The sequence below is a fragment of the Pteropus medius genome, unplaced genomic scaffold (assembly GCF_902729225.1).
Source record: "Pteropus medius unplaced genomic scaffold, Ma_sr-lr_union100, whole genome shotgun sequence".
In the NCBI taxonomy this organism is placed as follows: Eukaryota; Metazoa; Chordata; class Mammalia; order Chiroptera; family Pteropodidae; genus Pteropus; species Pteropus medius.
Window position 1 is genome coordinate 1720024 of NW_024342257.1, and position 24349 is coordinate 1744372.

The following is a 24349-nucleotide window of genomic DNA, read 5'->3' on the forward strand; positions in this document are numbered from 1 at the left end:
AAAAAAGAAAATTCTGTCACATGCTATAAGATAGAGGAAACTTGAGGACATTATGCTGTTGCTGGGTAAAATAAGCTAAACACAAAAGGACAAATACTGTGTGATTCCATTTATATGAAATATCTAAACTAGCCAAAATCACAGAAGTAGAAAGGAGAATGGTGGTTGCCAGGGGTTGCAGAGAGGAAAAAAACAGGAAAATGTTCAACGGGTATAGAACTTTAGTTTTGCAAGATAAAAAAGTTCAAGATATTTGATACACAACAATGTAAATACAGTTAACACAATTAAACTTTGCAGTTAAAAATGGGTAAGAGTGTAAATTTTATGTTTTTATCACAATTAAATGTTTAAAAAAATAAAATGAAAATGTCAGTACAAATTCACAATTTTAAAAAGTATTCTTCTTAGCTCTAACTGTAAAGATAGTACTAGAAGCAACAACGACCAGAAGCATTAACATATCCAGTGTGCTTCTAAATTCAATTCTCCCATAGAAGGAACCAGGGCTACTTGAAGAAATAGTGATTGTAGGTTTGAGCAGGGAAGGTGCAATGTGAGACTGAGATATTTTGCACCATAAAGAGCAAGGAGGTGCTCAAAAACTAACAGGGACAAGTCGCCTTGCAAGGATTCAGGATCCAGCTCGAAATTCCTACTGGCCACATTTGAAATAACTTGAGCATTCAAAAGAATGACTGTAATTAATTGTAATACCCTGCATAAATTAAAATCCATTAGTCCATAATGAAACTTACTCCTCCAAAAAAGAAAAAAAAAAGAGAGAAAAAAGGAAAAAGTTGGATAAAAGGAGAACTCTCTTTTATAAAGTGTCAGTTAATAAATTAAATATGAAATAAAAGATAGATTTAGAAAACCACTATTTTGGTAAACTCCAAGGTAATAATTGATCAAGGCAAGGATCATTAATGAATGCTAAAGCAATTAAGGAAAAGGTTTGCTGGAGAAAAGAATATTGGTTATACAGAAGTCCACCTAAGGGAAAGTACCTTTACAATGGAGAAATTTGAAGGTCACCACCTTAAGCAAATGATCAAACTTAGTGACACTAGTAAAAGTATAGCCAGACCTAATGTGCCTACCAATATGATGCAAACTGAATTAAATGGTATTATCTTTGAAATATTCTGTAGAATATTTAATCTTAATCTAATTGAGCTTCTAGAGGCCTTACTTCTAGTTTATGAGAAATACATAAGATTTTTAAAGTTGAACAATACCAAGAAGAAACAATCAGACAAATTCAAAGTCCAAGGACATTATGCTGGACACCAGTCCCAGACCCTTAAAAAAAGTAAATATCATAAAAAAATATACAAGATGAGAGAAGGTATTCTTTCCTAAAAGTGACTAAAGAAACACACAAAATTATAATATATGAACCCAGATTGCCCATTGATGAAAAAAACAGCTATAAAAAACATTCTTGGGACAATTGAGAAAAATTTAATATGGACTACATATTAGATGATATTAAAGCACTATTGCCATTTTCCTTAGGTGTGATTGTATAATGATGATTATGTTGGAGATGGAAGCTGGATATATGAGCAATACACTATAATGTCTGCAATTTCTTTCAAATGAATAAAAACAAAAATAAATGTATCAAACTAATTTAACTAAAAACCTTTACAAAATTAGTAGTTGGAATTCAGTATTGAACATCAGTATTTAGTAAATGCAGCTAACAGTACACTTTTCACTTAGATCTATATATTTTTGTGAAGTACCTTTTTAACTATGACAACCACTAAAACTAAGTATGAAAATATACTGAATTTAGAACCAGACCATTAAATCACTGTATCATAAACTTTTAAATCAAGAATTTAAAGTAATGAACTACATCCAGTGACATTACTCTTACTAAAACATAATTATGTATAACATTTATAATAATGTATGAGTGAGAACAAAAAGGTTTTTTGTGCCATTAAAAATAAAATATAGAGCATTTTCAGGTATTTTTATTTCAACTTTATCTCCTTTTTCATTTTTATTTGAGAATATGCATTAGAATGTGCATAAATTATTATTACACAAGTACATGAACATTCTTGAGAATCATACCAATCAATACCCATCTAATCTATTCATGATTTTTATTTTCATTTAAGGTTTGACTGGCTTGAGTGGTGCAATATGAGTTAATATATAAAGAAGACTAAGCCCTTTGTGTGAACAAATCTTGAAACATATGAACTTTTGAGAGAGAACTGTAACATAGTACCACAAACTTGGTGACTTAATACAACTGAAACTTATTCGCTCACAGTTCTGGAGGTTAGAAGTCCAAAATCAAGGTGTCAGCAGGAATGTTCTTTCTGAGGGCTCTCTGGAAAAATCTTTTCCTTGCCTCTCTCCTAGCTTCTGACCATGGTGGGCAATCCTACAATCCTTGGTATTCCTTGATTTGTAGATGCATCACTCCAACGTCTGCCTCTGTCTTCACATGGTTTCTCCTTATGTGTCTGTGTCCTTTCTCCTCTTTTCATAAGGACACCAGTCATATTGGATTAAAGGCCCAACCTAACCCAGTATGATCTCATCTTAGATAATTACATACTTCAACAAACCTATTTGTAAATAAAGTCATGATCTAAAGTGCTAGAAGTTAGGACTTCAACATTTCTTTTGGAGTGACACAATTCAAACCTAACAGAACCTAACTGATGCTTTCCCCATCTTGTTTTATGTGGTGGTTTTTAACTTTAGCAATCCTTCCATAATTTTTCCATCCACACATTTTGTAGAGAGAGATCAGAGGAGAAAGGGGGTGGAGGAGCCCAATATGTTTGAAGACATATTTTGTAGTGTGATTCACATCACAATATTTGAACTAGAAATGATTATTTTGAGACTGCTATAATTGTTATCATATCATATTATGAAATAAATAATAGAAGCAAGGACTATGAGTTGCATCCTTGAGGTTTCCAAATCTACATTATAAAGCAAGACACTTTTTTATTAAATTTTCTGTAGTCTTTAAACCATCAGCTTCATCTTTTAGCACTATTATAATTCTTGTTCTCTTCAAATGATCTGATCCAACAGGTACAGCGTCTCTTTAAAATGACTTTTCTGAAGATTGTTACCTTCAAGCTCTGATTTACCTTCCTTTAAACTATGGATCTTACTTTATTTGATATGATATATTTCTACATTTTACTTCTAACCAATAAATTTTAAGGCTCATTAGTGTGTGACATGTTTAATTGATTGGATGCATTTGTAACTGCATTCCTAACAGATACATTAGGCTCAAGCGAAAAGGAATAAGTGTTTGGTTTATTGTCCTCAGTTTTTCTAAATGCTGAAATGCAAGCATTGATTCCTATATCCCAGTCTGATTCAAGTTGTTCTGTTATTTAATATGGCTTCAATTTGATAGGCAGCAGAAAAATCCTATTTAACACACAAATTTAAAGAAGAAAAACCTCTTCTATAAGAATAAAGTCACTATGGTGGCTACTGAATAAATATTAAGTAATAACAGCAGAATTGCTGGGAGAAATAGCACAAAATAGTCTCTTATTATTGAACCAAAAAAAATCACACTTTTTAAAGGTCAGATGACTTGGAAAAGCAAACTGTATTTATAAACTGTTAAATAAGCATTTATCCCATTTATTGAAATTCCCCTTTTAAGGTGTAAAGAATACTGTATTTAAAAAGTTGTATTTTCTATTTCCAAGGTGAATATGCTGTGCTAATTTCACAACTACACATTACATTTCAAAGATTTCTGCTTACTAGTTCAAGACTTCAGAAAATGTGTAAAGTATAACTATTCTTGTTCTCCCTTTTTCCTTCTTCCTTCCTCCTTTCATGCACTCCTGCTCTCTAGCCTTCAACATCCGCCCTCAAGAAATGATCTGATAAGCTTATTTACAGTAAGTCAGTGGTTCTCAAAAAAGGGTGATCTTTAGATCAGCAACAGCTGAGAACCTGCCAGGAATGCAGTTCTCAGTCCCCACCCTAGGCGAACTAAATCAGAAACTCTGGAAGCGGAGCCTAGCACTCGGTGTTGTAACATGACCTCCAGGGGATTATGATGCACTCTAATGTTTGTGAATCACTGTACTGATCCATAAATGACTGATTGGCTTTTATATGCTAGCTGTACCAGAAATACTTGCATTAAAAAGGGGGATGGGGAACTGAATGTCTAATTAAAGAATTTTAGTCACTAGCTGTCTTAGTCTGTTTGGACTATAATAACAAGCTCCCATAGACTGAGTGGCTTATAAACAACAGAAATTTATTTCTCATAGTTATGGAGGTTAGAAGTTTGAAATCAGGGCACCAGAATGTTTGAGTTCTTATGAGAGCCCTCTTTCAGACTGCAGACTGCCAACCTCTCAATGTATCCTGACATGACTAGAGAGCAGAGAGGGAAAGCAAGTTCTCTTGTGACTCTTAAAAGGGCAGAAACCCCATTCATGAGAGCTTCACCCTAATGACCTCATCTAATTCTAATTACCTCCTAAAGATCTCACTTCCTAATACTATCACATTGGAGAGTAGAGTTTCAACATATAAATTTGAGGGGACACAAACATTTAATCCATAACACCGGCCAATCTGTGGAGAAGGTAAAGTTTGCTTACATCATTGGTGATCAGGGAGGAGTGCAGTAATACTTTTATGACGACCCTGTTGCCTACCTGTCTACATGATAGTTGCCCATCCCTAGGATTCTTGACTGGGTTTGCCAGTGTCTCTGGGTCTAGCGATCCTGAAATTAGCAAACTTCTCATGAGATTTTATGATGCTTTTTATAGATTATTTTGATTGGGTGGTGGGGATAACCTAGAAGAGGAATTCTCAAAATGATCAAAATTGTTCAGGCTCAAAAACAAGAATTCTTACTATTATTAATACTATTCTTAATGGGCTGCCTATATATTGTTTTTTGTTTGTTTGTTTGTTTGTTTTTATAATTTGTACATATCCCACTAGAACTCCACTAATTTCTGTCAGAGAGCTAGATTTTTCTTTTATGCCATTAGAATTAATGATTTAATGACAAGAATAAATTTCCTGAGCCCAAATACTATTTCACCATAATGGTAAAATTAATCAGGAGTATTTTCTATGCTGAGTATGAATGATTTAATTTTGAGATCCTTATTCTATAAATTCTGGAGGAAATATTTGCCCAAAATGCATAATTGTTCCCCCATTTATGGATTTTTTTAAACAAATTTAATAAATACAACAATATTTAAAAGATTTTAAAGTATCTTTATTAGCAACTTCCATTCACTTTATGGTGTCTTAAACTTCCTTATGAATTATAAATATTAAATGAATCTTACAGACCTTTGTATTCACCTTGAGGTACTTTTAAATATAAACAATATTTCTTTTTACTTATGAGCCTATTTATTTCAATAGAGACCAATAAATATATCAATTATAATTAGCACTCATTTAACAAATATTTTAAGTCTTATTATGTGTACTCACTGCATTCCATATTCTCTCTATGAATGCAGGCACCATCTCTCTTTTGTTTGCTGCTTTTGAATAAATAAATGACTGGATGAAACAACAAAGGCTAGGAGCAATGGAAATAAAAAGATAAATGTCAAATACTTTCTGCCCTCAAAAAGTATATAGTCTTATGAAGTAGATAAAATACAGCTCATTAACTGCAAAGTAATAATCAATGTGTACCATAAAAGAAAAAGAGATAATTTCTATTGGATTTCTGAGGAGTAAGAGATTACATTAGGCTAAGGAATCAGAAAGTCTTCTGGAGGACATGAGTTTACATTTGAACTTGAAGAATTTGACTACAGAAATGAGAGATAGAGGAATTTGGGGCAGAGGAAACAGTTTAGACCAAGCAACTGAAGCAGAAAATGCAGATCATGTGTGGATTGTAAGGTGCTGAAAAGAAAAAAGTGAGAAATAAAACAGAAAGGGGTGGTTGCGGCCAAGCAAAGTACTTTAGAATGCTTTCAGTCATCAGCAGGAAGCAAGTGAATTTATCTGACCAGAAAATGGGAACTATTACAATAACCTGATGAGATATAATGGTCCAGACTAGAATGAAAATGGAAAAAGCAACCCCCCCGCAAAAAAATGACTGTATTAATTTTTCTCTGATGAAGGTTTTGCACGGTCCTCATGCTCTTAAATCTCCAACTAGCATTCTACTAGAGCCAGTTTCCTGAGGATTAAATGTACAGAGAACACTGCAACCAAATACATGCACATTTCCTAGTCAAAGTTTTGATCCCCAAACTCCTTCCCTGGTGTCAGAAATGAGCCGTATGTAAATCTTAAATGGCTTGATGTTGCCCGTAAGAGAATCTATATGACCCTAGCCCTCTAGATCTTACCACTTCACCTGTGAGAAGAACAAGATATTAAAGAAAAATTCCTCCTTTCTACAATTTGAGGGAGAACTATCTACTGCCTTCTCTCTTGATCCTGGACCCCACCCAAACTGGAATCAGCCTTCTGTACCATGGAAAAGCAGCCAGGTTCCAAGAGAAATTAGGGGGTGGGCCTTCTAGCTAGGCTAGTTTAAGAAGGAGAGAGTTATCTGTCAAGGGGTGAGTGTGTGTAGGGGGGGAGAGGAAGAGAGAGAGAGAAAGAGAGAGAGAGAGATCAAGAAAGAGAGACAGAGAGAGACAGAGAGAGAGAGCGAGCAGATTTAGGGAAGAGAGAGCTTTTATTATGCACTTTCACTTCTAGGAAAAGTACCCTTCCCTACTAATCCTACTACAGAGTCTGAGGTAATGGTGAAAATTGTGGGATATTGACACTAGCCTGACTGGGTTCAAATACTGTTTCTGACACTTATGTGTGACTTTGGACAAAATACTTAAAACTCTCTCTGCTTTAGATTCTCCATCTTTAAAATGGGGATTATAATCATATACCAAGCTTATGTCACTATCATCAAACAGGGCAATGTTGGTAAAATGCTTAGAATGGTACTCAGTTTAACCCTTTCCATGCTTACTTGATGTGAGCTATTTTAATTGTGAATCTTTAACAGACATCAGGAATTAATGCTTCTTGGAGGGAGTATGCATTTTAAAAAGTTTATTGGTACAAGGTTAAAATTAATATAGGAATGGTGGTTGAACACAAGGGAAAAAGAAAAAAATTATATCAATATTTGATACCTGGAAGACTAAAGAGACTGAAAGTCAGACATCAAGAGAAAAAGCCGGTATTGCAGCATGCATGTTTGTTCACTTTTAGATTCATGATGCCACACTAAGCACGACTGGAAAATTACAGATAATAAGCACACCTAATAAGTATATCAGTCTACTTAGGTTATGTTGTGTTACAGTAATAATCACAAAATTTCACGAGCTTAAAACAAACATGTATTTTTTTCACTCAAACTACAGGTCTCTTTATGGTCAGCTGCAGTTGTGCTTCAAGATGTATTTACTCTAGGACTCAGGTTAAAAGAGCAGCCCCTTTTTAGGACAGTTCTGATCTCAGTAAAGAGAGAAGGTGAGCATAGAATAGCACATGTTGGCTGATAAAGCATCTGCTTAGAAGAGACTTATACGTCATTGGCCCAAGCAAGTCACTGGGATCTTATGATAGGAAGCTTCAGAACAGGCCTGTAGGACAGAAGCTGAAGTTAGAGAATGCTCTTAAAGGCTAAATTCTTATTTACTTAATGCCTGCACCTTCCATTGCATTTAATCACCTTCTTTGCAGTACTGTTGAGAAATAAAAAATGAAAATGTTAAATAATTTGTATCCATAACATTTAATGACTTGTTTGGAAGTTAATTGATATAATGATATTTTAAGTTAAGCTTCTATAAGCTCTATGGTTAATTTTAGTGGTTACTATTTAAATAAAGATCTAAAATAGAATATTTGTAGAATCATGTTAGATCTATGTGATACAAAATATCCCAATGAAAACTAAAAACACTGAAGAATAACTAGGTATCGGCATATACTCAGAAAATCACTACCATATACACACAAAAAATGGATATTTTAACCATAGAAAAATCTGACTTCTGATTATATGTCTCAAAACTAAGAGTTGGAATATAGAAGGAGTTCTCACACTTGGAAGAATATTTCAGTTTTCATGTAGGGCCTTGACATAATAAAAGTTTAACTGTAGAAAGCAAAAATGTCCACTATAGATTTCATAGAAGTTGATTTTTCCATGACTTTGCAAATACGGTCTGCATTCAAATAATGCATTTATTTCTTCATACTAGCAAAATCAAAAAGACCAAAGCAATTTCATGTGTTTAAGCTGCAATTTTGCACACATATAGTAAAGCATTCCTGACAGTTTTAGAAAATTTTATAGCATCATTATCAAGTAAAGCTCTAAGAAATGAGAAAATATTTTTGGTTTAAGTCTTTTGTTTCTGTATTTGTATTATATACAAATCATTGCAGTTAACTGAGAACAACATTTAACAAGGTCTCTAGCACATTCAAATGTATGCTTTTGGAATATCAAACGACTCATATGCACTCATGGAAAGAAACAAACAAAGGCTAAGAGAGGTGGTGGTGAAAGATTGCAGTTAAAATTAGACTCTCCACTCACATTGAAATTGTTAATTTTACCACAACATAACTTCCTGGCTATCAAAAAATTAATTGACTTTCTTTTAACAAGATACCTTAAATTATGTATGCATCACTGAAAATAGTACCAATAGTTCAATATATTTTGGAAATTATCATTAACATGAATAAAGCTCATAAGATGTTTAATAGATAAGATGATGCCATCACCTATTGAACTATCAAATGAGGGACAGCCAAATGGAATTTTTTCTTTGACCTTTTAAATCATTTAAAAGGTAGTGTTTTGGTCACTTTTTCCATAACTAGATTTTAATATGCCTAGCTTATAGTAAGTATTAATATATTTTAAATGTTTCAGGCATTGAGTATGATGTGTCACAAAGCCATTTTCTTCAGATTAATAATATAAAGCTCTCAACTTTGTTTAATTTGACACATAGACAAAAAAGACTGAAAGAGAGCATAAGGCACTCTAACTACTATTCTTTCAGGCCAGGCAAACTTGCAAACTATTGAGAAGTTCCTAGAACTAATTGCTAAGCAGCATTGATGCCACATAGAGAAAACTAAGAGGAAGCAGTAATCTAGAAACCACAATTTGTTTAGAAGCAGGAATATCATTAATGGACACAATTCCCTTATTGCACATTACTAAGGCACGGTAAAGCAAAGGAAAAGGAAGTGCTTCTGAAACAGGAATCTCTGCCATTACTTTGGAAAACTAAACTAACACAATGTGAGTTTTATGTAGTTTAGCAGCATTTTACTTCCTTCTATCTTAAGTAGTATGTTTGTTACAGACTCATAATTTTTTTTTTTTTTTTTTTTTTTTATTATGATCGAGTGGTATATGAAGATGTCTCTCTTGTGCATCTTGTTTGGCTATTTTTCAGTGTGTTCTTCAGGAATGCTGTTCAGCGGTAAAGAACAAGCAATTTGTTTACTTCCAGCAGAGATCTTTCAACCTCAGGCCACAGACCAGTACAGGTTCGGTCTGGTTCAGGCTCAGTTAGAACTGGCTGCCACAGCAGAAGGTGAGTGGCGGGGTTTGTGAGAGTGAAGCTTATCTATATCTGCAGCTTTCACAGTGCTAGGATCAATACCTCAGATTATCAAGCATTATGGATTTTGGATACCGGGATTTGGCCTTGTATAGTCAGAGGTAAGTGGTTTTTCAAGATGAATTATAGCGTAATAGCATTGTCACATTTAAATCTTAGATTGCAGAGTCTATAGATAAATCATATCAAGTATGGATATTATATAAGATATTGGTAATATATAAGATGCTATCTTGCATTCATCAAGGAAGGAGCGTGCAGGCTGGTGGAACTTGGGATGAATAATCAAATTACAGTTGGGCATGGAGTGTGAATGGGTGTGCACAATGCATGAATAGAGCTTTGCTTCCATCCACTGATGTCTGTACCAGTGCTTCAATGCACATTGGTTAAAAACACTGTCAAGACTGATCCTCTAGGGACACATCCTTTCAAAGTGGTGTTTGCCAATAAATGTGAAGTTGTGAAGTTCTACAATTTATTATGGATTTTTATAGCACAAGAAATGTTTACAAATAAAAAAAAAAGCTTGGGGGGTGAGAAACAAAGGTGAAGTGAATGCTTTTATTCCTGTTGCTATCATATTTGGTCATGAGTACATTATCAGGAAGAGAATAAACTGATCTCCTCATCTTCAAAATGGCACTCCTCATAAAGGAGCCGTATTGGAGATCAGACAGTAGGACAAAAATGGGGACAGAGGCTAAAGGCTAAGGAAAGAAAATTGGTACCATCAAGAGGAAAGAAGTGAAAGAAATGAGAAAAGGCTAAATATGAATCCTGTTTTATTTTGCCTTAGAAAACAATGTAAGATGGTGGCGAACCTGTAGTTCAGTTAAAAGGCACAGAACTGGAACAGACCAGTAAATAGGTCTGAGATTGGAAAAATGGCAAGTTGAGAATTGTTATTATTGTTCAGCTACTCCTTCAGAGGATTCATACCAGGTATGTCTCAGAGGGATTCACGCAATAGCTACCTGCAAGTTAGCTAAGAGCTGGAAATCTACACTGGTTTCTGATTGTCATCCTTGAAAACAGAAGGTAATGAGTACTCCTCGTGTTAAGTTTAATCTGTGTTTCCCCAGTTTAGGGTCTTTAGTAATTTCTGACTCTGAGCTCCATAAAAATTGCTGGACCCCTATCCTTTCTAGACCTTTCTTTACCACCTAGCAAGTTCTCTTGGTGATTTATGCCTTCCAGAGTATCAGCACTATAATTGTCATGATCAGCTCATTTATCTGCCCCATCCCAATGCTGTGTCTGCTGCAATGACGTCACTTGACCTATAATATGGTCATTTGTCATTGCTTCATTGTCATGTCACCTCCCATAATTATATAGCCCTTGTTACTACTAATTAGCATCAATATACATCCTGGTTAGCCCAAGACAATTTGAGATTAATTCTGTTGGCCCAGCATAATTCTTTATAGTGCACTCTTTCACTCTCAAAAGTGCTATATCTTATAGAAGATAGATTCTCTTCCATCAGTTTATAATTTTTGTTTAATGAGGTTTCCAAATAAAACAGTCAAATTCAATTTCTTACAGTTCTTATGCTTTTAGATTTTTTTTTTCTTTTGATCTCTCGGATTCTTCCACCCATGATATAGCAGAAAGAGCATAGATTTGGGAACCAACTAATTGGTGTTCAAATCTCAACTCTGTTCTTACTAGCTGAGTAGAACAGAGCAAAATCTAAGTTTCTCATCATAAAATTGTTATTGAATTCAAGGGGTTTGTTTTGCCTGCACATGTCAATAGCCAAAAGAGGCATGAACAAGAGTTTGCAGCAAAGAAAGTAGAGGTTTATTTCAGTAAATGACACCAAGCCTGGAGACAAAGGTGAGTTAGTGCTCAAAGACCTGGCTTCTCAATTCTCTATGGAATGTTACATATGGGAAAACTCATTAGTCATGGTAGCTAAGGGAGTTGGGGTCATAGGCTCTACTGATTGGTCAGGGCTAGAGTAGGAGGTAATTTGTCATTGCATCAGGTCCTGATGTCAGTCATGGTGTCATTCTGTCTGGTTTCAAGGCCTATGCCAGTAGGATCCTATGCCTTCATGGGTGTAGAGCGGCAAGATGTCATCTTTAGTTTGACTGAAACTGTTTCTGTGGTCAACAGACCTGAGGCTTTGTTCCTAAGACTGTTTGATGTTGACCTAAGGACTTAATGATTAAGGGAGTGGTTGTGCATTATGCAGAAGGATAAGGAAAGAAAAAACACAAGTGAGCCTAAGGCCAGTTTGAATCAAGGAGAAAGAGAAACATTTTTAAAAAGTAAAGATTTACATGGTTACAAAAGTGGGGATAATAATATGACTTAGCTTATATGATTGCTTTGAGGATGAAGCGAACATAATATGAAAATAAAACCTAGCATAGCTTCTAACATATTGTAGAGAATGAATAAGCATTAGTGCCCCTTTTTCACTTTCTTCCTCTATAGCTGGGAATGTAAAACAGTTTCTCCAGGATTGAGGTCAGAAAGTATTTCACCTGATGACCTTTAACGAGTTACACAAATATCTCTCTTTTTTTCTGACAATTTCTCCTACTGTTATTGCTGGGGTGATGTGAAATCCAGCATTACCCCAACAGCATGGGGGAGGAGAACGGTGCTGTTGTATGTTGCCCCTCGGTTCTTCCCCACCAACACAGCAAAGAATTAAAGGTCAGCGGGATTTAAAATGGTAAGATTTATTGAAAGTACATTTTATAAGGAGACGGGCCACACTAGGGAAGGCTTCAGCCCTGCGAAATTTAGGAGAAGAGATAAGACCAAGTATGCCCCAAGAGAGAAGCGGGTTTTCAGCAAGGAAAGCTATAACAACACAAAACTGGGAAGATCTGTTTATATTCGGGTCATGTTGGGTAGTTCCAAAGACATTCCTAGGTGATTGGCTCATGAGATATTAGGGTAGTACTTTCTGGGCAGGCATCTGTGGCCAGATTAAACAAGCTATAAATTATGGCCCTCCTGTCCTTTGTCTCTGGAGATGCTGAAGGGATTCTCTAACTACCAATAGGGTGTTTTGGGGGCAGTCTCTAGACTGGGCCTCTATTCCTTTGTTCCCCTGTTGCTCCTGTCTAAACACCTAACACTACCAGACATTGAAATATTCGATAAGGAATTATCGACTGAGTCATTCCCTGTGTAGGGATTGCCTATATTTCAATTCTTAGTCTGAGATAAAACCATAAATTTCAATGAGTCCATTTCCCTAGGAGAAGAATAAGAACCTTAAACAACAACAACAACAACAAAACTTTTGGGATTCACCCATTTTAGTTAGACCAGAGGTTATTAAATATTTTCTGTAAAGTGCCAAATTGTAAATATTTTAGGTTTTGTAAGCCATTTCTGTCACAACTATTCAACTCTGCCACTGTAGCACAAAAGCGTACCCAGATGATGTACAAATGAATGAGTATAGCTGTATCTTAATAACACTTTATTTATGGACAATAAATTTGAATTCCATATAATTTTCATATGTCACAAAATAGTATCGTTCGTTTGTTTAAAAATGTTCTAAAATATGTTTAAAATAATGACTTAAAATGAATAAAATTACTCTTAGTTCATAAGCAATATAAAAATAGGCAGTAAACTATTTTTTTTTCCTGTGGTATATAGATTACCAATCACGGAGTTTGGTTCTTTTGGTTATAAATGGCAGAAAATCAAGCTTAAACCAACTTAACTAAAATATATATATATATATATTGGTCCAACTAATCAAAAGTCCAGAAACATATGCTTCATGTACAGCTTGATCCATGGGTTCCAAACAATGTCACTATAATCTGTCTCTCAATTTCTCAATCTTCCTCCCCTGTTGTGGAAAAATCTTAAAACCAATCCAACGATAAACCCAAGCAGTAACTTGGAGAGAAGGAGAATTCAGATTTATTACGTGCGGTCCCAGAGGAGCTAGCTCTGAAGATCTGGGTAGTGTGCTCAGTGGCAACATTCCATATATACAAGGATTTTACACAAGCTGATTGGTCAGTTTTAACTTGAACCGTTACCAATGGCGGGAGTTGCTATGCAGATAGCAAGTAGTAACACCGGAGAAGGTCAGGAGTTGCTAAGGGTAACTAGTGAACACAAATTGTTACCGGAAGCAGGATCTGCCAAGGTACAAGGTGCAACAAGAGGCGGAGGCTGCCATGGGTACAAATAGTTATATTTACAAGTTGAGCAAAGTGCAAGTGAGCTCTTGCATGAGTTCCTGCATACAGTAATGATATTTACAGAAGCAGAACAAAGAACTGATTAGCTTTTTGATGTAAATTCCTCAAATTTCCTCTTCACTCCTTCACATTGACTTCATTCTTGTGTCCTGATTGTGTAAAGATGGCTGTTTATATTTCCAGGACTTTTTCTTCTATGTTCAAATCCAGCAGAAAAGTAAGTGACTATTTCTCTTTCTATAAATGTTAACATAAAGTGCTGGGCTGGGACTGAAATTCAGTACTTTGAACTGAATCATGCGTCCATCCCTAATCCAGTCACTATGACTAGAGGTGTGGGATATTCTAATTGGCTTAAGCTAACAGCATATCCTGTCCCTGAGTCTTGAGTAAGGTGACCTCCAACCAAACTATACAGAAGATAAATTATTCCCCACGGGCATTTTAAGACACTGCTACCAAAAGATAGGAAAAGGGAAGATGTGGTGGTAGAGTACGTGACAAAATATAACGAATGTGTATTATATTACCATGGAACATGCCTGACTTTCAAGTGTGTTCAAATTTAGCCCTCCCTGATTTCTTCAAAAAAAAAATGAATTTAGGGGGTGGCTTCACAGTGTAATGGTTAGCACGTCTGCTTTACACGCAGAAGGTCCTGGGTTCACACTCCAAGTGGAGCCACGTACCATACCCCGGGTGCACCAGGCCCCCTGAGTGCACCGGGGGTGCCTGGCCCAAGGTTAAGCCAGGCACCGGGTGCATGCCATGAGTGTGTGGGAGGAGATGTCCCACTTTCAGAGATCCAGTTTTTAAAGAGAGACAGCAACATCTGGTCAGGAGTGAAAATGGGGCGGGGAAGGGAATTAGAAAGGGGGAAAAATGAATTTAAATAATTAAATATTTTGAAAATAAAATTGATTCACTGGCATAAGGTTGAACTTTCAGAGAAAGCTATTTTATAATGTGTATATATAATGAATAAATAAGTCTCAGTTTTTCCTTATAACACAAAGCAATTAAATTAGACTATGACAAACTTTTTTTGTAAAGAAATAGAGAAAAAGCATGTTAGGGTTTGTGGGCCACATATTTAGTCATATATTTTTTTCCCTCTTGTACAACCCTTTTAAAATGTAAAAATCATCCTTAACTCAAAGGCCATATAAAAATACTGGCTAGTTTGGCCTTTAGGCCACATTCTGTCTCTCTAAGCTGATCACTAGTACCCCTTCCAGCTAGGCTAATCTATGGTTCTAAATTCTGTCTTTAGTAGCTTATTTCTACTGCCCACTCTTAGAAAGTTCTCATCCTTCCACAGAAGTATTTAAATGCAAATGTCACTATTATCCCCTGCCCCAGGAAGTATGGTGAAAATATCTAAATTGGTCCAGTGCTCACCTGAAACTTTTTGACACTTGAATACCAGGTGTCTGCATTTTCACTTTTCCCACAAGATATTTTCTTGTGGTTTTATTTCTTCCTTGTTGAAAAGAGCATCTGCCAAGCCAGAGGTATGAGGTGGTAGCTAAGGGTTACCTTTCTAAAACAAATATATGATCATATCACTCCACTGTTTAAAAAACTCTCACTGACTACCATCACCTATAAGGCATAAGGTATATATCTTAAGCATGTCATTCAAGGACCTTCTTCCTTAAAGCAAATCATAAGGCCTTCATGTGAAAGAAGCCTTTCTTATACCCAGAGAAAAGGAGCATCTTTATCCCTGAAGATAGAAGGACTCTGAGAGAAATCTGAGGAAAGAGAAATTGCTAAGTTTCCCCCAGTTTATATCCTATCATGTTCTCCCATTGTTATGGCGCAAACGATTCTAAGACCCACAGAGCCAATTGAGATTAATTATGAGCCTTTATTAGCCGGCCTGTGACTGACTCTCTACCACACAGAGTTAGAGGAAATCAGCCCCGAGCTTCCCGAGGAGGCAGCTTATAAGGTCTCCTACTACATCTTTGAATGAACAGATTACAAGAAGCAGAAGTTAGTCGTTACCTTTTTGTACACAGATAAAGGTATTCGGGGAACTCTCAGATCAAAGAGGGCCTAATAGACAGTTTTATCATCTTCACCTTGGAATGTTGCGCTTCTCCCTGGGGCTGGCGCCTGGAGATATCACCTACCTGTAACTGAAGAATTTCCACTTTTACATTCCCCACTGGTTTTTGAAGGAATTCAAACCATTGAATCTTCAACCTGGAGTGGCCGGTAATGAGTTCTGAGAACCAAGAGTTTTACTGCTCGTACCTACCTTTTGACATAGGCAGTTATCCAATTAATTACACAGGGCTCAAACAAAAGGCCCAGGAAGACTAGAATAAGGGGACCTGTAATGGCTGTCAGGAGAATTGTTAACCAAGGGGTGTTCTTAAAAAGTCCTTCATACCAAGATTCTCCACGCCTAATTCGTTCTTCTGTCTTTAACCCTCTGTTTTATTAGCATTAGGCTGTCTCGTATAATTCCAGAATGGTTAACATAAAAACAGCAAGTTTCACCTAGCTCTATGCAAAGATCTCCTTGTTTTAGGAACAGAAGGTCTAGTCCTCTTGCTGTTCTGCAGGACTACTTCAGCCAAGGAGTTGAGAGAGATCTCAAGGTGATTGATAGAATTTTCAAGAGTTGATAGGTCTTCATTTATTTGTTGGCTTAAGGCCTTATAGTTGGAACTTCCAGTAACAAGGGCTGCTGTTCCTACTGCAGTAGATCCTGCTACCCCTATTCCTACTAAAAGGAGTACTAAAATAGGAGCCCTTTTCACTCTGGCTTCTAGATATTGGAAGTGTCCTCGCCACCCCTCACCAGAGTAAAAGTAGACCCGAGGAATGACATGAACTAGGACACAAAATCCAGCATTTTCTCTCCAGGAGTTAAGGTTAATACAAGGGGTTAATCCAGTATTACAAGCAAACCAAGTTCCCTTAGGAGTAGCTAAGTAGTTGTTAGATGTTGATTTCACCTGTATAGTTGTATTACAATTTTCTCTATAAGTAGAATTATTAATACGATAAGAAGAGGTGTGTATACAAGTTCCTTGTCCCTGGAGATCTCCAAGAGTCAGCTTTGGGTGCTTTTTCCAGGGGAAAACAGTATTATTAGGAGCAGACAGATTCCTTATAGTACTTTCATTACTTCCCAAAACAGCAACAGCTCCCAATCCTACATAATATGGGGACGCTGGGTTAAGGCAAAACCAACAATCATCTGTGATATTTGGATTACTAGTATTAACAAACTTGTATACGGCTGTTAACATTTTCAATATAGAATCTTGTGGGGTATTTGGAGTTGCTCTTATCCTAGGGGCACGATGGGTAGGCCCTTGGCTTGGAGCAGGGGTCGTAACCTTATGCTTAGATCTTGGCCTGTATGGGCTTGGATTCGGAAATAGAAATGAGTTCGGCCCAATCGGATGTATGGGGGTCTTAACTGGTTTCTTCTGAATTGTTATGAGTAACCCTGGATCCGTTCCAGAAACATATAACCTTAGACCCCATATTTTCCCTGTAAGCCAGGACAGATTTGCCCATTGTTTCACAGTGAGAATAACAGGATTACATTTTCTTGAGATAGTACAAGAGGATTGACTAGGACGGGTAAGAGTCAGGAAAGGGTCAGTATTTTTCCAGGGAACTATGGTTTCACAATCCCAATTGGCACAATAATATTCATTTGGCTTAGCACATGTGGGGCTTCCTTCCTGAGGACACATATAAAGCTATGTTCCTTGAAGGTCTTTTTCCATAGCGAGGTTTTCACACCCATATGGGGATGACCAGAGTTGGCCCCTTGCCTTACAGTAAGCTTTTTCAGGTTGCCCGAGGATGGCACATAGATCTACATTGAATGTAGGTTGATACATAGTCTGATTAACAGATATAGGAGCCCCTGTTTCTGATCTAATTAACTCCCATTTGGCCTGCAAAGGTTAATGAGGATTCCCTCTTACATTATTGATAGCAATCAATCCAACTATAATTAAACCCACATGAGTCTTATCTTGAGAGGGTCTCCTGTTGGGCGGACATGCCATTTCTCAGTCTCTGGTGGTGGTTGAGCAGCCTTGATGTGGGTGTGATGAATCCAATGGTGCCTCCCAGCAACTTTGACCGTGGTAGGAGTGGTGAGAATGACAGGAAAGGGTCCGTCCCAGCGGGGCTCAAGGGTGGCTGGCTATGTCTTCTTTACCCAAATCCAGTCACCAGGGGAGTGGCTATGAGGTTTAAGTGACTGTCCAAGGCTCTCCCGGGTGGCAGAGACTAAGTATTGAATATCTTTCCTTGCCAAGTGTAGTGACTGTAAGGACTTAAGTAGTGAGAAATTGTGAATTTCAGTCGCCTCTTCTACCCCTATCTTGGATAGAAGAGGTGGCGGTCTCCCAAACATGATTTCATATGGGGTGAGGCCTTGGAGGTAAGGGGTACATCTCACCCTAAGAAGGGCAAAGGGGAGGAGGCTCACCCAATTCTCGCCCAGTTTCAAGTTTAAACTTGGTTAAAGTTTCTTTTAAAGTCCTGTTCATTCTTTCTACCTGGCCTGAACTCTGAGGTCTATATATACAGTGTAGTTTCCAATTAATACCTAATATTTTAGCTAAGGTTTGACTTGTTTTGGCGATGAACGCTGAGCCATTGTCGGACTCCAGTGTTACTGGCAAGCCGAATCGGGATACTATTTCTGATACTAATTTCTTAGCTACTACCTGAGCAGTTTCTCTCTTAGTTGTGAAGGCTTCAGCCCATCCTGAGTAGGTGTTGATGAACACGAGTAGATACTTAAATCCAAAAGTTCCAGGGTTTACTCCTGTAAAGTCTAATTCCCAATGTTCTCCTGGGGCTTGGCCCCTGAGTCTTGATCCAATTTGTACTTCAACAGGAGGCCCAGGGTTAACTTGGGTGCAAATATGACATCTTGTTGTTACCTCTTTGGCAATTTTGTGAAGCCCTGGGATATAATAGTCTCTTTTCAAAAGTTAAATTAACTTTGTTCCTCCTAGGTAGGTGCTCTGATGGACTAGTGAGACTAGTTCCCGACCTAGGGCACCAGGTACTAGGGTGCGTTCATCGGGGAGGTGGATCTACCCAGTGGGTCCTTTTACTCCCTTTAGCTTACTGCATAATTCAAGTTCACCTGGGGTGTAGACGGGTGAGTCTGAAAGCGTTCTGGGGTGGGGGAAGAACTGGAAGAATGTCAATAGGCCCCACTGTTTTTCGGGCGGCTTCCTATGCGATTCGGTCGGCAAAGGCATTTCCCTGGGCTACCTCAGACTCAGCTCTCTGGTGACCTGGACAGTGTATGATAGCCACTTTCTTAGGCAGCCAGATGGCTTCCAGGAGAGCTAGGATCTCTTCTCTGTTCCTGATTTGAGTGACCCGTGCATTTGAAACCCCCTATGCCTCTAGTCTCAGTCACAAAGAGTTGGAACAGCTTGTCTAAAGTAGACAGAGCCAAAGCAGGGGCTGTAGTCAAGGCTGTTTTAGGGCTTCAAAAACCTCTTTTTCTTCTTTTCACCAGCTCAAGTCCTCAGACTTTCCCCCAGTGCTGGTATACAGGGGCTTGGCTAACTCTGCAAACCCTGGAATCCAGAGCCTACAGTAGCCTACAGCCCCGAGAAACTCTCGGACCTGCCGCTTAGTGGTGGGTTGGGGTATTTTTAAAATGGCCTCAATTCTGCTTGATGACAGAGTCCGGTGGCCTCCTTGCAGCTTATATCCTAAATATGTTGCCTGGGAAGTGCAGAGTTGAGCTTTCTTAGCGGACACCCGGTATCCCTTAGCCTCTAATTCTTGTAATAAATCTTCAGTGGCCCGCTTACATTCTACATCTGTTGTAGCGGCTAAGAGTAAATCATCCACATATTGTAGAAGAACAGTCTCTGGATGTTTCTGATGAAAGTCAATGCGGTCCCAGCTCAGGGCTTCATCAAACAATGTGGGTGAGTTCTTAAATCTGTGTAGCAGTCTAGTCCAAGTCAATTGTCCCGAATACAGTCTATCAGGGTCTTCCCATTCAAATGCAAATAGTGGTTGACTCACCTTTGCTAGGGGGAGATTGAAGAAAGCGTCCTTTAAATCAAGGACAGTGTACACTTGGTAGCTAGGCGGCAGTTGGCTCAGGAGAGTGTACAGGTTGGGAACAGTGGGATGTATGGTCTCAACCCGCTTATTTACTTTTCTGAGGTCCTGTACTGGCCTGTAGTCTCGGGTACCTGGTTTCTGAACTGGAAGCAGTGGGGTATTCCAAGGCGAATGACAGGGGACTAAGACCCCTCTTGCAGCTTCCCTTAGAATGCATTCCTTCTCCTCTGTAGTGAACAAAACCTGTAAAAGCTGCTGGCAATCATCCCACATGGGTTAGTGGGGGAAGAAGATGGATTCTAAAAGGGAGGTCAAGCCTTGGGGTTTTTCTGAGAAGGATGGAGTTTGCAATTTCCAATTATACAGATCCCTAGTTGAAAAGGGGACATACACCATGAAAGAGGTCTGAATGTCTCCCCCAGGTGGGGCTATCTGTTGGAGAGGCGCCAGGACAGCTGCAAGTTGTGACAAATCAGGAATAGGGTCCGGATCCTGTGGAGGGTAGTAGACAGCCCCTGTCCAAGTGTGTGGTGGGCCCTGAAGTGGGGCTGCCTCCCAAGAATCAAGAGGCCTAAAAGGGTTACCAGGAGAGCAATAGGGAGGGGGATTGAAGATCTCTGGATCTTCTGGAGGTGCCTGTAGAACAGGTTCAAGAGATTTCTGAGGTGCTGGAGTGCTCCTTGGCCCTGACAGAAGAACCGTATGAGAGGCAGGCGCTGGCAGAGAGTCAGTCACCGGAGAGTCTGACTTACTCTGACAATCTTTTAGATACTTAAGAGCATCAGACACAATGTCTATCCAAACATTTATGTATGGGGCCTGATCAGGGTAACCAGGATTCCCATAAACAACACTGAAGGCAGTCTGCAAATCAAAGGAACCCTCAGATGGCCATCCAACTCCGAAGGCCAGCCAGTCTACTTGGCATAGCTTCTGGAGATCGAACGGAGTGACTGACGACCCATAACCTCGGGCCCGTCTCCTGAAATCCTTAAAATTGTTCGCAAGGCACCGCAAGGGAGTGGGCTTAGAAGAAGCCTGTCCCATGGCGGCGGGGTTGGACGTGAAGGAGAATAAAACTCCTGGGAAAGATAAGAATGTTAGACAAGGTCCACTCAGTGACTAGGTAGCCGCTCGGACGGTGCTGTAGCAGCAAGAAACCCTGCAAAAAGAAGAATTAATAAACTCAAAAGAATAACAAGAAAAATCACAAGAGACATTCAGAGACCAGAACGGTCAGACAATGAGATAAACTTGATGGAAACCAAAGTAAGTAAACTTATGAGGACCAAGGCAATAGGAGGGTAACAGTATATTCGACCGGTCCGGACAAACATACACAATACACACAGACAAAACAGACTACAGGTAACACAAAACGCTAGCATATGAGAAAACAAAACTGAAACAGGTACTGGGTCAGGGTCTGACATCTCAGACCTGACGGTACTAGGGAAATTGTGCTGCGTCCAGGCTTCCAATAGTTCTTAGGGCCCACAGACAGAAACAGGTCTAAGAGGACTCTTAGACTAACTCACCGGTGAGACGGGATCAGAAGGCTCGCGTCCAATTTTCAGAAATGTCTGTCCACCGGTCTTTCTGATCTAAGGCCGCCTGACGTCCGGGGCTGAGGAGCGTCTCTCAGCGGCCGCCCCCTGGATGTGGTCATGCCCCGCCCGGAGCGACCAGGGCCGTGGGTCTTAGGGAAAACTCCCCTTCTCCCTCTGGGGAGGATCTCGCTGGGGCCTCCAAATGTTATGGTGCGAACGATTCTAAGACCCACAGAGCCAATTGAGATTAATTATGAGCCTTTATTAGCCGGCCTGCGACTGACTCTCTACCACACAGAGTTAGAGGAAATCAGCCCCGAGCTTCCCGAGGAGGCAGCTTATAAGGTCTCCTACTACATCTTTGAATGAACAGATTACAAGAAGCAGAAGTTAGTCGTTACCTTTTTGTACACAGATAAAGGTATTCAGGGAACTCTCAGATCAAACAGGGCCTAATAGACAGTTTTATCATCTTCACCTTGGTATGTTGCGCTTCTCCTTGGGGCTGGTGCCTAGAGATATCACCTCCCTGTAACTGAAGAATTTCCACTTTTACACCATGACTATTCATTCTTCATCAAATCTAGGATAAAAATGCTCAGGACTAACTCCCATGTCATGAAAAACTTATATTAGATGAATGTGTATGCTTTTCTCTTGTTAATCTGTATTTCTTAGTTTAAGAAAGTACCCTAAGAGGATTGAGGAAAAATTTTTCCTCCCCTATACCTATAATCTAAAGATATAAGAAAAATTAAGCTTTTTCCCACATAGTTTCAAATTAAACTTGAAAATAAATGTCTTTGGACGGTTATCCCTAATAGATAAAATACTTGTGTTGCATGTAGGAACCAAGTTGTATAAAAAATATAAACCTTAAACCTGAGAATCACAGGCAACACAGGGAGGTATTCATACTGTGAAAGGTTAAGTGGGAACTGACACTGAGAAAATTGCAGATTCCTGTCAAAAAGTATCATATTAATTGTAGGGCCTTGCTCACTAAATAGATTAGTGGACAAGCCAAAATATATATATATCTGTCTCTATCTCTCTCTGTGTCTCTCTGTCTCTCTGTCTCTCTTTCTCTCTGTCTCTCTCAGCTTATCTAGCTAAATATGAGTACTTTAATTGTGCAATCTGTAGTCTGCTTCTTCCTTCTACTTTGAGATTATAAGATTCTTGTGGACAGTAGTCATGTCTTCTTCACTTTGGATTCTTAGTACTTATCCACTATGGCACCTCCTGTGCTCATAGGTGGAACATTTTACATGCTCATTAAATGTGAAATTTGATTAAATTTTATATTCTTTTAGAGTTTTCTTCCTGTTTCTTTTAATTCTTGACAAATTAATTTAAAATAAGTTGCTGATGGGGTGGTGAACAATATTGAGTAGAGAAAAGAAAACTTTGGACAGTACTCCTTTCCAAAGCAGCCCAGGGACAGTTCAGTTTTGCAAAATGTAAATGACAATGCTACTTTCCTTCCAACCACAGGCCACATCAAATAATAGATAAGGAATTAGATGAGACCATAGTGAATCCATTTTAATTTGTCAATAACTTCTTTTTACCCCTTTCATCATTGTAATCAAGCACTAAACTTGCTGAATATCCTTGTACTTCCTGACAGTCCAATAATAAAGTTTTCTAAATGTTTTGAGCTTCAAATCCTTTTAATTCTTTTAGTCTTTCTTGTTATTCATCATATGAAATTAACATTAAATATGTAAAATTTTGATAGTTTCTCTACATCTTCCAACTAACAGGAGATCTTTGATTTTTTTTTCTTCCAGTACTGAAATGAAGGGCTTTCTGATATAGAATCATTGACTAAACTTCTCAAGGGATGAAAGACACGTTAATATTTTTAAAAAGGGCAAAATATTCTGTCCTAACTTGTTTTAAGATCTTTGACTTCTAAAACAAGGGATTCAGGAGATGGAGGCTCTATCGTGGTTCTATGATTCTCTGATTCTCAGTCAGCTGGTTATACTTGAGAATATATTTTAACTGCCAAAGAATATTCTCCCATAAACAATGTTCAAAAACAGTTTAATAATTAACTTACTAAATATTAAATAAATTAATTAATGTATATGAAAGATATAAAGGACTTAATAATTAATTCCTAGTATTTTCAGCTGGTTTCTCCCTAGTGCAACTCAATCAGAGGAAAGAGATATATCTCAGTCAAAGCTCATATAACAAACTGAAGAACTCCTTACAATGCATAGACTAGAAATTACCTTAGTTCTGTGTATATTCCAACTCTTCTACCACTAATGCTGCTGGCCTAGTAGACTGTTACAAATGATAAGTCAGTTAATGTTTGTTCTGTGATCAAGTCTCACATAACTCCATGTTTTATGGCTTTCTCACCCTAAGAAGAGGAGGGATAAAAACCAAGGTTCCTCTGATAACAAAAGCTAGAGCTCTTCGGTATTCTATACTGTCTTTCCACGTATCCTATCTCCCTTTGTTTCCCAGTTCTCTAAGGTAGAATCAAGCCTGAATAGAACACATGGTGATTCTAATCTGCCACAATATATAAAGATAACCAAGCAAGTGGCTGTTTTGGTTCCTGCCTGTTATGGAACTAGGTCAATGCATCACAGCAAATTGGACTGACAAATGGTCTTTCACATTTGACGAGGCTGCATGTGCTAGGTGATGTCAACAATAAAAAAAAAAGAATGTCAAACATGATTTCGTTTCCCCTTAATTAAGGATTTGACAGAATAGCATTAGAATAACCATAATACGAAGGAAAAGCATGGGATGGTAAGTACCTAAGGAATGTAAAATCATAATGCTGGAATGCTTAATGCACAATTCAAAGACAAGTGTGAGAAGATTCATA

General features: G+C 38.1%; 1 long non-coding RNA gene across 1 annotated transcript in view; it reads left to right on the top strand.

Moving 5' to 3' along the window:
• Positions 1-13868: 13868 nt before the first annotated feature.
• LOC120599861 (uncharacterized) overlaps positions 13869-24349 on the top strand; it is a 32268-nt gene continuing 21787 nt past the window's right edge. The window contains exon 1 of the long non-coding RNA XR_005652018.1: positions 13869-14060. This is a non-coding gene — a long non-coding RNA (uncharacterized LOC120599861). The remainder of the gene's footprint in view (positions 14061-24349) is intronic.